At 43.0% G+C, this 12,241-nt stretch overlaps 1 protein-coding gene across 1 annotated transcript in view; it reads right to left on the minus strand.

Moving 5' to 3' along the window:
* Positions 1–12,241, minus strand: part of Gpc6 (glypican 6) — a 1,004,917-nt gene that overhangs the window by 90,655 nt on the left and 902,021 nt on the right. The window lies entirely within an intron of this gene.

Here is a 12,241-nt window from a genome sequence, read left to right on the forward strand (position 1 = left end):
TAAACAGATTAAATCCACAATCAAGAAGCACATTTGTTTGAAATTCTTACTTCCAAAATCTCCACTTCCTACTTTTTGAATGCAAAGATTATAAACACCAATAGGAAAGACTTGTTACATGAATACTGCGGCCAGCTATGCACGTGTTCTGCTCACGGTTTACCACCGCCATCATTATCTACAGGTTTCATATTTGCAAATTTGTCTTCTTATTGAAAATTGATCCGTAAACTCCCAAATCAATACTCATAATACAATGTGGCAAAACCCAAAACCCAAGCAAACAAACAAGCTAATGACTCCATATTCTCTGCATCCCAGCCTCTACGTTATAGTGTAAAGGATTACCCTCTTTGTGGTCTACTTAACCTATGTTCTCACACTGGGATTTCACTGTATAAACAGGTCCCTGGTGTAGACGGTGCTTATGCACTCTCTAATGTGCCAGACACCTGAAGGAAGTGATGTGTCTTGTAGGGATAACACACATTTAACATGCACTTCATTCAACTCTGAGTTTGGTCTCTTGAGTTCAATGTTCATCAGGTACACAGGATCTTACATAAGATTTCTTAATTCAGGACAAATTAGAATGTGCTTCCAGTTGGGCTGCCAGATCGCACCCTAACCAGCAGCATCTAACCCCATGTTCCCCTTAGGAATTAGGATTCAGAATTTGCCGACCCAGTTTGCATGATCATTTGGAGCATAGAACCAGCTATTAAATGATCGATTTCAGGATTAAGCCAGTTATGTCACAGACTCTTTCCTGTACTTGAATTTGGGATTCAGTAAACAACCATTTCGGATCCATATTATCTATCTAACATGAAAAGTGTATTTCATATGCAGCATATTATGGCCAAATGGCTTGAAGGGCTCGCTCTTGAGTAACAAAACCCTTTGCGAGAATTTTCTGAAAATATTCTCCTGAGTCTCCTTGGAAATAGGACAAGCAAATATAGGTGAAATCCAGGCAATGGTATTTTCTTCTAATTTGGTTGTTGACAGCTGTTCGAGTCGCCACTGGGGTTGCTGTGGGAAATCACACAGTTCGTTGTAATGAATTTAGGGACTGAGCTGCCAGTTTTTTTCCACAGTGATTCCACTCAGGTTGGTGTGGGAGCATTTTCGTCTCTGTTTCTAGGTGTTTTGTCTTCTGTGCCAGTTATCAAGAGATAATACTTTTCCTAGACCTTCAGGAGACAGTGTGACAGCTCTTCTTGGTTGTCAACTTGACTACATTTGGAATTAACTTAGACCCTGGTGTCTGAGCACATCTGTGAGGGATTATTCTTTGGGTAATTAAATAATTTGAATCGATAAGACCCACTTTTAACTAGGTCTTTGGACTGAGGAAGAGAATACTAGGACTTGGTTTACTGATGGCTCTGCATGGGAGAGCTGCATGCGAAAACGGGCAGCGGCAGCAGCGCAACTCCTCCGGGACAGCCTTGAAAAACGCAAGTCAAGGGAAATCTTCACCGTGGACAGCACTTGGGGCAGTGTACACGGCCATACGTTTTGTTTGGAGGGAGAAATGTCCAGAGGGGCGATTGTCCACTGATTCATGGGCTGTAGCCGATGCATTGTCTGAGTGATAAAGGACTCAGAAAGGGCAAGATTGGAAAATTGGTGAGAACGATGTCTGGGAAAGAAGTATGTGTGGATAGGTCTCTCCAAAATGGGTAAAGGATTTGAAGGTACCAGTGTCTCATGTAAATGTTCATCAAAAGGTGTCTTTAGTGGAGAAGTTCCAACAACCAAGTAGATAAGATGATACATTCTGTGGACAGTTAGCCTTTCCCCCAGCCATCCCTGTTGTTGCCCAATGGTCACACGAAAAAGTGGCTGTGGTGGCATGTGGGGGTAATGCCTTGGCTTGACAACATGGGCTCCCACTCACTGAGGCTAGCCTGCTGACAGCTGCTGATGAGTGCCAGGTGTGCCAAGGGCAGAGACCAGCACTGAGCCCCAGATATGACACAATTCCATTGGGGTGACTAGTCAGTGACTTTGTGGACCACATTGGACCACTTCCTCTGTGGAAAGGACAATGCTTGTCCTCACTGGAGTATATATTTATCCCAGGTATGGATTTGCATTTTTTGCACATAATGCTTCTGCTAAAAATACCATCCACAAACTTACAGAATACCTTACCCACCATTAAGTTCTTCCATGCAGTATTGCTTCTGACCAAGGAACTTTACAGTCAGTGACATGTGAATTCACAGTGAATTGTTGGGCCCACAATTATGAAATCCAGTAGTCTTACCATGTTCTCAACAATTCTGACTCAGCTGGCCTGATAGAAAGGTAACAGTATGGAGGTCCTGGGCAGGGTTCTCCAGAAGATAGAATATGTTTTGAACCAGCATCCAATATATGGTGTTTTTTCCCATAGCCAAGATCTACAGGTCCAGAAACCAAGGAGTAGAAAAGAGAGTAGTTTGATTCGCTCTCACCCTTAGTGACCAACTGGATAGCTTTTGCTTGCTGTTCCTTGAGCCTTTTCCTGGCCTAGAAGTTTTGTTCAAGATTGTGTGTTAGAGTGGGTGCTTCTGCCCAAAGACATAACCAACATTCCACTGAACTAGAAGCTCAGACCTCCCCAGTTGCTTTGGCTTTCTGATGCCCTTAACTGACAGGCTAAGAAAGTAATAACAGTGCTAACAGAGGTGATTGATCCGAATTACCAAAGGAGGACTTGGATTGGCACTCCTCAAGGGAGGTAAGAATAATTATGTCTGAGTGCAGGAGATCCTTCAAGGCGTCTCTTGGTACTACCATGTCCTGTGATTAAAGTCACTGGAAATCTACAACCTAATCCAGGCAGGGTAACAAAGATTACAGACCCCTCAGGAATGAAGGTGTGGGTCACTTTTCTAGGCAAAGACTTGCTGAGGTGCTTGCTGAGGGTGGAGGGAATACAGAATGAGTAGCAGAGGAAAGTAGTTATAAACACCAGCTAAGATCATGTGATCAGTTGCAGAAACAAACATTATAGTCAACGTGAGTGTTTTTGTCATATTTTGTTAATAATCTATTTGCAATAGATATCTATGTTCTCTCCCTCAATTTGTTATGTAATGTAGTATCAATTAAGAGAATACTATTTATTATCACATTTGAGTTTGAGATACTGAAAGAATGATGCTTCAGGGATGTTGCCACTTCTTCTAAAATTGATAATGTGGTTGAGGTTATACAGGGATAGTTATATCATGATAGGTAATTATGACCTGGTTAACTACATGACTTACTTGTAATTGTATACAGATTAGTTTTATCATACTAGGTGTAATTATGACTTGGTTATTGTTTTTATTCAGAAATTAAGTGTAACATAAGGAGATGTGATTGTGTGTCAAGTTGACAAGGGGTGGATTTGTGATGGCTGTGTTAAGTTGACACATTCACACACATACATTCACATTCATACATACATATACACACTCATACACACATACACACATACACACATATATACGTACACTCATACACACTCATACACACACATATACATACAGTCATATGCACACATTCATACATACACACATACACACATTCATACACACATATGTTCATACATACACTCATACACACATACACAAAACATACACATACATACACACACATGCACACACACACATACACACACACAAACACAAACACACATACACACACACACACTCACACACACACTTTATAAGTTCTTTTCCTCTAAAGAACCCTGACTAATACACGTAGTAACACTTTTTACTACATATTCAAGTTCAACTCTGTATTTCTAACATTTGTATATAGGAGATGGTTTGTCTCCTAGATACTTAGAAGAATAATGCCTGGTACTGGAAACCTAGCAGCTACCTGGGCTAATGAAGTCATGGATCTTGGAGGAGAATCTACAGCCGTCACTAACCTGACCCAATCCCGACTCTATCTAAATATTTATCTTGATACCCACAAGTAAGTGTAATACGCATCCATCAACAAAGAATGTTTTCTGTGTCAGGTCAGAAAGACCATTGCAGAAAATGACAGCCAATCAAAGGGCAGAGAAATGACAGCCAATCAAAGGGCAGAGAACGGCGATTGTTTGCTACCCAGTCTCATTGACGTGCCTAGAATACAACTCTTTTACATAGGGCTCAGGGAACACCGATGAACAGCAGGGTGGAGAGATGGTAATGACCAGAGGGACAGCACATCTGTCTTCCTCTCCTGGAAATTCTGGGCAAGCTATATCTATGAAGTCTCAACAACATGGCTGTCCCAACAAGATCCAGAATAAGAATGACAACAGTCGACACGCTAACATGGAGGGGGAAATCTCCTAGGACCCCAGCCCTAGCCTACATCTATCAGCGGCCTAGGAGTGCTCAGAATGGGGCAAATAGTCTTCCTCGAGATAGAGGACCCACATTGGTTATCCAATACCGAAGAGCCCTGGAAGCATATGCACACAAGTAACCGTATACGGACTAAGCAGATTGTAGTTATATTTATAGCTATATATTTAGGGGAAAATGTATACAGTAAGAATTAAAGAAAACCAGGCCAAAGACCATGGATCTGAGAGAGAGTAAGGAGTTCATGGGAAGAGGTGGAGAGAGGAAGGGGTGAGGGGAAAGGATGCGCTTGTGTTTTAATTTGAATTACAGACACTTCCCTCAACTATTTGAGTTCATTCTTAACCCGCACATGCATATTTACAGTGTGATCATTCGTGTTGCCATCTGAATCTGGGTTGTTTAACCGGAAGCATTTTTCATCCTGCATATTACATGATCCCCCTGAAGGACGCAGAGAGCCCTTGAGTGCCATTCCCAATGACAAATTTCATCTGGAGATGCAATCCATTTTGCTTCACCACTACAACTAATTTCTCTTTTGTGCATTCGGACTTCTCCTTCAACTCAGCATTTTGCAGCACAGGGGTCCTTTGTCTTGGCATTCTTGGAGGCTGGTCTTAACACACTATTGATTATTCTTCCCTCTCACAATTTCTGAAGTTGATGGCACAACCAGCGTGATAAAGACAGTGGGCCTTTTCTTCCACAGTGCCTAAATCACTTCCTTGTAACAAGGTCGTGGCTGATGGAGGGCCTTAACATTCCCAAAGCTCTGGGGATCTGTTGAGTAGGCTATTTTGGATTGCTTTGAAAATGACAGCTGAGTTTAAGAAGGATAAAGACAGAGTGGGGAACAATAGTGAAGGCCTGGCTGAGATTATAGAGGGCTGGGCACTGAAGGGTTAACAGCTCCTCTAACTACACTGGGCACTGAAGGGTTAACAGCCCCTCTAACCACACCCCAGGAAGGGAAGGGCCCCACTGACTGTAGGGGTCAAGCTAAATCATAGGGGTTTGGGATTCTCTGAAGAATGTATGCTATGTGTTCTGGGGAGAGGTCTCAAGTTGTGTGGCAGGCTGTTTAAGGTGTTAGGGACAGACCACAGATGAGTTAATATATCCCAGCAGCTTTCCGTTATCTATGCCTATTTTAGATTTTGAAGGTAATTTCAAAGCAGAGATTACTGGGTCAAGATCCAAACCAAAGAACCGCCCACAAACCTCTTATTCTGCTGAGGACTTTCATAGAAACTTGTTCACAAAAACTTCAAAATTTGCAAATCCCTATACAGATGTACTACCTGACTTTAGAAAGCAGAACCGGGAGAGAGACGAGAGACAGGCCATCTCATGTGATAGTTTCAAGGCTGGGCTTAAGGTCTGTGTTGCTGAACTCTGAAGAACTTGAGGCAAGGTGCAAGGAGGCCCCTGAATACCAGTTTGTCTCTTCTTCTTGGCGACTAGGAAGGACTTCTGTACCAGTGTCACATACAGAATCAGTTAAAAACAAATCCACGCGTTGTTCTGTATTTGAACACTCATGAAGCGAGATCCAGAGTTTCGCATTTAATTCCTGTTGTCTGAGTAGCTGTGTCTTCTCCAGATCCCCAAATTGAGACCTAATCTCTAAAGCCATGGGATTATGATGAGTAAAGACATGACCAGTGACCATATAGAGACAGACACTGTTTACAGTGGTTTGTCATATTAGCCTGTAGACAACATGTAATCTATCAGTTAGAAAAACTGTTTAGAAAACGTGGCGTTCATGGGGTGGGTGACAAATGGAACTCCAGGATGTAAATTTGGAGTATCCATGTTTTCTGAGTTTGCTATAATAGTCGTATGAGACAGGAGGCTCAGTCTAGGCAGCCCAGGCACCCCAATGTTTTATATTTCAAACCAAAGAAGAAATAGATAAGAATTTATAGTATGATAGATAGGTCTGGCATTAAATGAGAGTTAGGTGATCAAGTGGTCAGGGCTGGAGATGCAAGCTTAGATTCTGAGGTGGTTTCTAAAGCCCTGAAACTGTTCATAAAGGGAGAGTCGAGAGACAGTGTCTAATGGAGGGAACCTGTGTCGTGAACAGGGTGGCCTCTCTGAGCCCTGGCTTCCTCCTCTCTTGAGTGGGCACAATTGACCACACCAGCATTGGTTGTGGTCACACGTATGCTATGAAGCAGGGGACACACAACCCAGTATCTAGAAAACAAGTGCTTGACAATCGTTATATAATTACATAAGTCCATAACTTACACTTTCTGTAAGTTCTGCCATGGTGAAAAAATGTCAAGAGGAAAACACCTGGCTTGGTGCTTCTTCCACTTTCTGTCTTTTGTTTCCAGATGTTATTTTTTATTTTTACTTATGTGCATGTGCCTGTGTGTGGTTTTATGCTCATGAGTGCAGTTCCCACAAAGGCCAGAAGATGGCACTAGATTCCGCTGGAACTGAAGTTAAGCCTACTGAGGGGCTCCCAGCATGAGAGTCAAATTCAGGTCCCCTGGAAGAGCAGCATCCTTACCCACTAAGCCACAGCTCTGGCCCCTGATCTGCATTTTCCACACAATATTATCTGCAAGGGCTCAAAGATGCGCAGAAACAATAGAGTTCATGTATTGAATTAGGAACATCCATGGGGACTGCATGCTGAAACAAGTTCCCATGTGTCCGTCATGTAATTTGTGGGGTTCCTCCAGGAAGAAATGAGATCCTGATAGAATTGCCTTCAAGGTTGGTGCTACCACTCCATCCTTGGTTAAAGTTTTTTGTTTTTTGTTTTTAAAGCCTTCTTTTTACAAGACAACAGAAGTTTGTAGCTTCAGTATAGACAAATGCTGTGAATATTCAAAGGAATCAGCTTTACTACCCAGCTGACTCAAAAGACATGTAGATTTTAGGGAGCTCTCTGCCTCATGATTCCTCTCCTTTAAGAGGATTACAAAGATAATATCTCAGAAGTCTATCGGTATTCTGAGATGAAAGACACTGGCATTAAGATGGAAAGTGTTGGACAAAGAGACATTTTATTGTTTTATAGGGAGGAGGAGGGGAGGAGGGGGAGGAGCAGGAAAAGGAGGAGGGGGAGCAGTAGTAAGAGATGTGTTGGTAACAGCTTTGCATTTAGTCATCAGTTTGCAAATGTATTTAGAACTGAAAATATATTAATATAATACATAGTTCTCACAAACAAGTATGCTGTTCACTTTTTCAGAGGTACTTACAGCTGGCTTCCCTGTCCTCTCTGTCTCTGCCTTCCCTTTGCTGCTTTGATAACATATTTGCCAGAGTCCTTGTTGGCAACTTGAGAGGCAATGTTTGTGGATAGTCTCTGTGTAGAACTAAACTCATCTCCCCACTTTCTTCTCAGTGGGTCTCAGCAAAGTCATAGAAGCTACGGCTAACTGTGCTGTCTTGAAATCTGTAAGTGGAGCTCTGGTGGTTTAATTAAACACAGGTATCCCTTAATGCTAATTCCGACTGGGTGTTTTGAGACTGTTTATTTCATCTAGTAGATTCTAGTTTGTATTACAATCCTAATGACTGCACTGTTTGTTGGAAGAATCACTGGAGAATTCCCATTTATTATATCTATACCTGTTGGGAGCCGACTTTAGCAGAAAGCGGCTAGATCAACTTTGCAGCCATCTGGAACCATATACCCTGACAAAAGATTTGGTTTTCAATAGCCTACAACAGCTGAAGCACACTCTGATATCCCACATATTTTGTGTTGCTGTTTACTGGCCCCAGCTGCAAGGTGCACATGGTAGTCATGCCTACAAGACATGCAGTTCACGTGCTGTCCACGTGCTATCTACGCCATACATGCTTATAAGGCGCATGTGCTATCCACGCCTGCAAGGCATTGCGGTACACGTGCTGTCCACGCTATAGACGCCTGTAAGGCTTACGTCATATCAACACCTGCAAGGCACGTGGCAAAAGCCTATAAATAGCTCAGAATTCCCTTCAATAAACGAGACTTGATCAGAATCTCTGTCTTGTCTCCATTCTTCGCGTCTCTTCCCCTTTATCCCCACTCTCTCTCTCGCTAGACCCTGACCCTCGGACCGGAACGGGCAGTACGGGCTGCAACAGTTTGGCGTCCAACATCAGGCTCCAGTAAGCGCAACAGTTTGGCACCCAACGTGGGGCAGCGGGAACGAGAGACCCAGTGAGGGACGTTACTGGAAGAAGGTGATCACGAATCTGCCGAGTTGAGAAAGGTAAGGAAAATGGGACAAGAAATTAGTCAACCTGAATTCAACTCTCTGCTTTGGTTTTGTTTGCTGCTCACATGTGTTAATTTTCTGTTTTTGTTCTTGAATGCTGTCATTTTGGTTCAAAATAAAAAGAAGCGTAAGTTAGAATCCAAAATACAGCCAAAGGTTGATGACAATTTGTCAGAGCCAGATTGTGCTGACCGAGAGGAAGAGGAAGTTAAATTTTATGACGCTGAAATGCCCTCTTTCTATGTGCCTCCACCGCCAAGTGCTCCCCCAATGGAGACAATGGTTGTAGATCCTAAAAAGGAGTTACAGGACAAAATTACTACCCTTAAACAACTAATAGAGTTAGAAAAAGAGTATCAGGGCTTAAGTAACCAGTTACAGAAATTAAGGACAGGGAAGAGGTCTCAAGAGACTAACTGCGAAAATCCTCCGGATTTTCATGTTCCTCAACCTGGTGTCCAGAGGCAGTCCCTATCCTCTAGCTTTAGTTCAGCTACAGATCAGCCAGAGGAGGGAAATGCTGAGGCTTTCCCTGTATCAGAGACCAGAGACGCTCAAGGGGTTGCTTGGAGACATCACACAGGGTTTAATTTTCAAATTATTAAAGAATTAAAAAATGCAGTATCTCAATATGGTGCCACTGCTCCCTTTACTCTTGCAATTTTAGAATCTGTTGCAGAGGAGTGGCTAACTCCTAGTGATTGGAATATGTTAGTGAGGGCAGTTCTTAGTGGTGGAGACTATCTTATTTGGAAATCAGAGTATCATGAGAATTGTAAAGAGACAGCTAGGAGAAACATTCAGGCAGGCAATGGTTGGTCCTTTGATGCCTTAGTAGGAGAAGGGCAATTTGCTTCTAGTGATAACCAAATGCAATATGACCCAGGTTTATATGCTCAAATTCAAAATGCAGCCATGAAGGCTTGGCGTAAACTCCCGGTAAAGGGAGACCCTGGTGCATCTTTAACAGCAGTCAGGCAAGAGCCTGATGAACAATTTTCTGACTTTGTTCATCGATTAATGACAACAGCAGGGAGGATTTTTGGCAATGCAGAGGCAGGTGTAGATTATGTGAAACAACTTGCATATGAAAATGCTAATCCTGCCTGCCAAGCGGCCATTAGACCTTATAGGAAAAAGACAGACCTTACGGGATATATCAGACTCTGTTCTGACATAGGTCCCTCTTATCAACAGGGCTTAGCTATGGCAGCTGCTATGCAAGGAAAATCTGTAAGAGATTTTTTGGCAAATAAAGACAGAAAGGCATGTTTTAAATGTGACAAGCCTGGACACTTTGCAAGAGATTGCAAAGTAGAAAATGAGTTAAGCCAGAGACAGCCCAGAAAACAGCCTGGGCTCTGCCCACGTTGCAAACGTGGAAGGCATTGGGCTAGTCATTGTATGTCTAAAAGAGACGCACAAGGTAACACCCTTTCCCATAATCAGGGAAACGGGAACAGGGGCCAGCTCCAGGCCCCGAACCAACACAAGCCAAAACAGGCTTATGGAGCAGTCAGTGTCCTACCAGCAAATACCAATCCCATTCTGAGGGCCAAGGTATAGTAGAAAGGGCACATCAAACCATTAAATGTCAATTTGAAAAAATTAAAAAGGGGGAATGGTACCCTACCAAGGGATCCCCCAGAAATATCCTTCATCATGCACTCTTCATTTTAAATTTTTTAATTTTGGATTCTGAAGGAAAATCTGCTGCAGATAGATTCTGGCATCCTGATACAAAAAAAAAAAAAAAAATTGCAACAGTCCTCTGGAAAGACCCATTAACTGGAACCTGGAATGGGCCAGACCCAGTGCTTATCTGGGGAAGAGGTTCTGTTTGCATATATTCCCAAACTGCAGATGCTGCACGTTGGCTGCCAGAGAGACTGATTAAACAAATAGACAACAATAACAAATCCAGGGAGGAGAAACCCCCTGAGAAGCGTATTTTTTCTTCACAGGAAACATAAAGATGCTTCACAATTGCCTTCAAATTGGAACAGATCAACGAGTAAACCTGACTTGGGAAGTTATCAGTGCTGAAGAAGACATCACCACCCATATCTCCAGGGTGGCTCTATTGGACTCTTGATTCCCTGACTTATGATTTAGTGGGGAACTAGATTGTTTTAGATTTAGTGGGAATTTAGATTAGGAGAAAACCCACTACCACAGTTACTATAGTTGTTTTTTGGGTTTGAGATTGACTAGAGCAGGAACAGGGATTTCCTTAGTTTTCTTTAGATCAAAGCTATGATCAGTTTTGTATTTATATAGATTTAGATTCTGATATAAGACATTTATAAACAGAATAGAAGAGGCTTACACTTTTTACTCCTCTGATAGAGGGAGTTATGTGTTACCCTTAAAAAAGAGTGTTGCTTTTATATTGACTGTTCAGGCATTGCTAAGTCTCTTGTCTCTTGGGTTAATAAGGTTCAACAAACTGATGGCTTTTGTACGAGATACTATTCAAATGAAACCCATACAGGTCCACTATTACAGGCTGGAAGTAGGGGACTCTGAAACCTCTGTCATCAAGACTGATGAGGATTAACCCCTAACTTACGCGCTAAGCCGGATAGTCAGTGACGGGTAAGAGAGCATACCGAGACCCTTGCCCCTAAAAGAAGGGAGGCCTCACCATCCTAAGACAGGAGCTCAACCAATGGCTGTTGAGTATCCAAGGACGGGAAAGGGAGGCTGGGGTCCTTTGTTCCAACCTAGGACAGGCACGGTTTCCGTAAGTTTTCCCAGCCTTCCCTTTTGAAAAAAAAATTTAAAAAGGGGGACCTGTTGGGAGCCGACTTTAGCAGAAAGCGGCTAGATCAACTTTGCAGCCATCTGGAACCATATACCCTGACAAAAGATTTGGTTTTCAATAGCCTACAACAGCTGAAGCACACTCTGATATCCCACATATTTTGTGTTGCTGTTTACTGGCCCCAGCTGCAAGGTGCACGTGGTAGTCATGCCTACAAGACATGCAGTTCACGTGCTGTCCACGTGCTATCTACGCTATACATGCTTATAAGGCGCATGTGCTATCCACGCCTGCAAGGCATTGCGGTACACGTGCTGTCCACGCTATAGACGCCTGTAAGGCTTACATCATATCAACACCTGCAAGGCACGTGGCAAAAGCCTATAAATAGCTCAGAATTCCCTTCAATAAACGAGACTTGATCAGAATCTCTGTCTTGTCTCCATTCTTCGCGTCTCTTCCCCTTTATCCCCAATCTCTCTCTCGCTAGACCCTGACCCTCGGACCGGAACGGGCAGTACGGGCTGCAACAGTTTGGCGTCCAACATCAGGCTCCAGTAAGCGCAACATATACCCAAGGAAACAAGGAGCCATCACGCCTGTACAGGACTGTGTTATTTTCACAGCGGACCGCTCGGAGGTAACAGACAAGTGTTCAGGAGACTTGAAGTGCAACAGTGAAATACCTTCGACTGGGTTGTCCATCTATAACACGCTGTGAATTGCAATGTTCAGGCACCAGGCAATTCATAGATAGCACCGTCTGTCCGTATGTAGCAGATGGACTGGTGAGAGGCCTCCTCAGACCTCCTTTATAAGGAGGAACTCCAGTCATTACATCTAGAAGTTCCAGGAGTTATCTTTCTACAAAAACCCTT

The sequence above is a fragment of the Arvicanthis niloticus genome, chromosome 3 (assembly GCF_011762505.2).
Source record: "Arvicanthis niloticus isolate mArvNil1 chromosome 3, mArvNil1.pat.X, whole genome shotgun sequence".
Lineage (NCBI taxonomy): Eukaryota > Metazoa > Chordata > Mammalia > Rodentia > Muridae > Arvicanthis > Arvicanthis niloticus.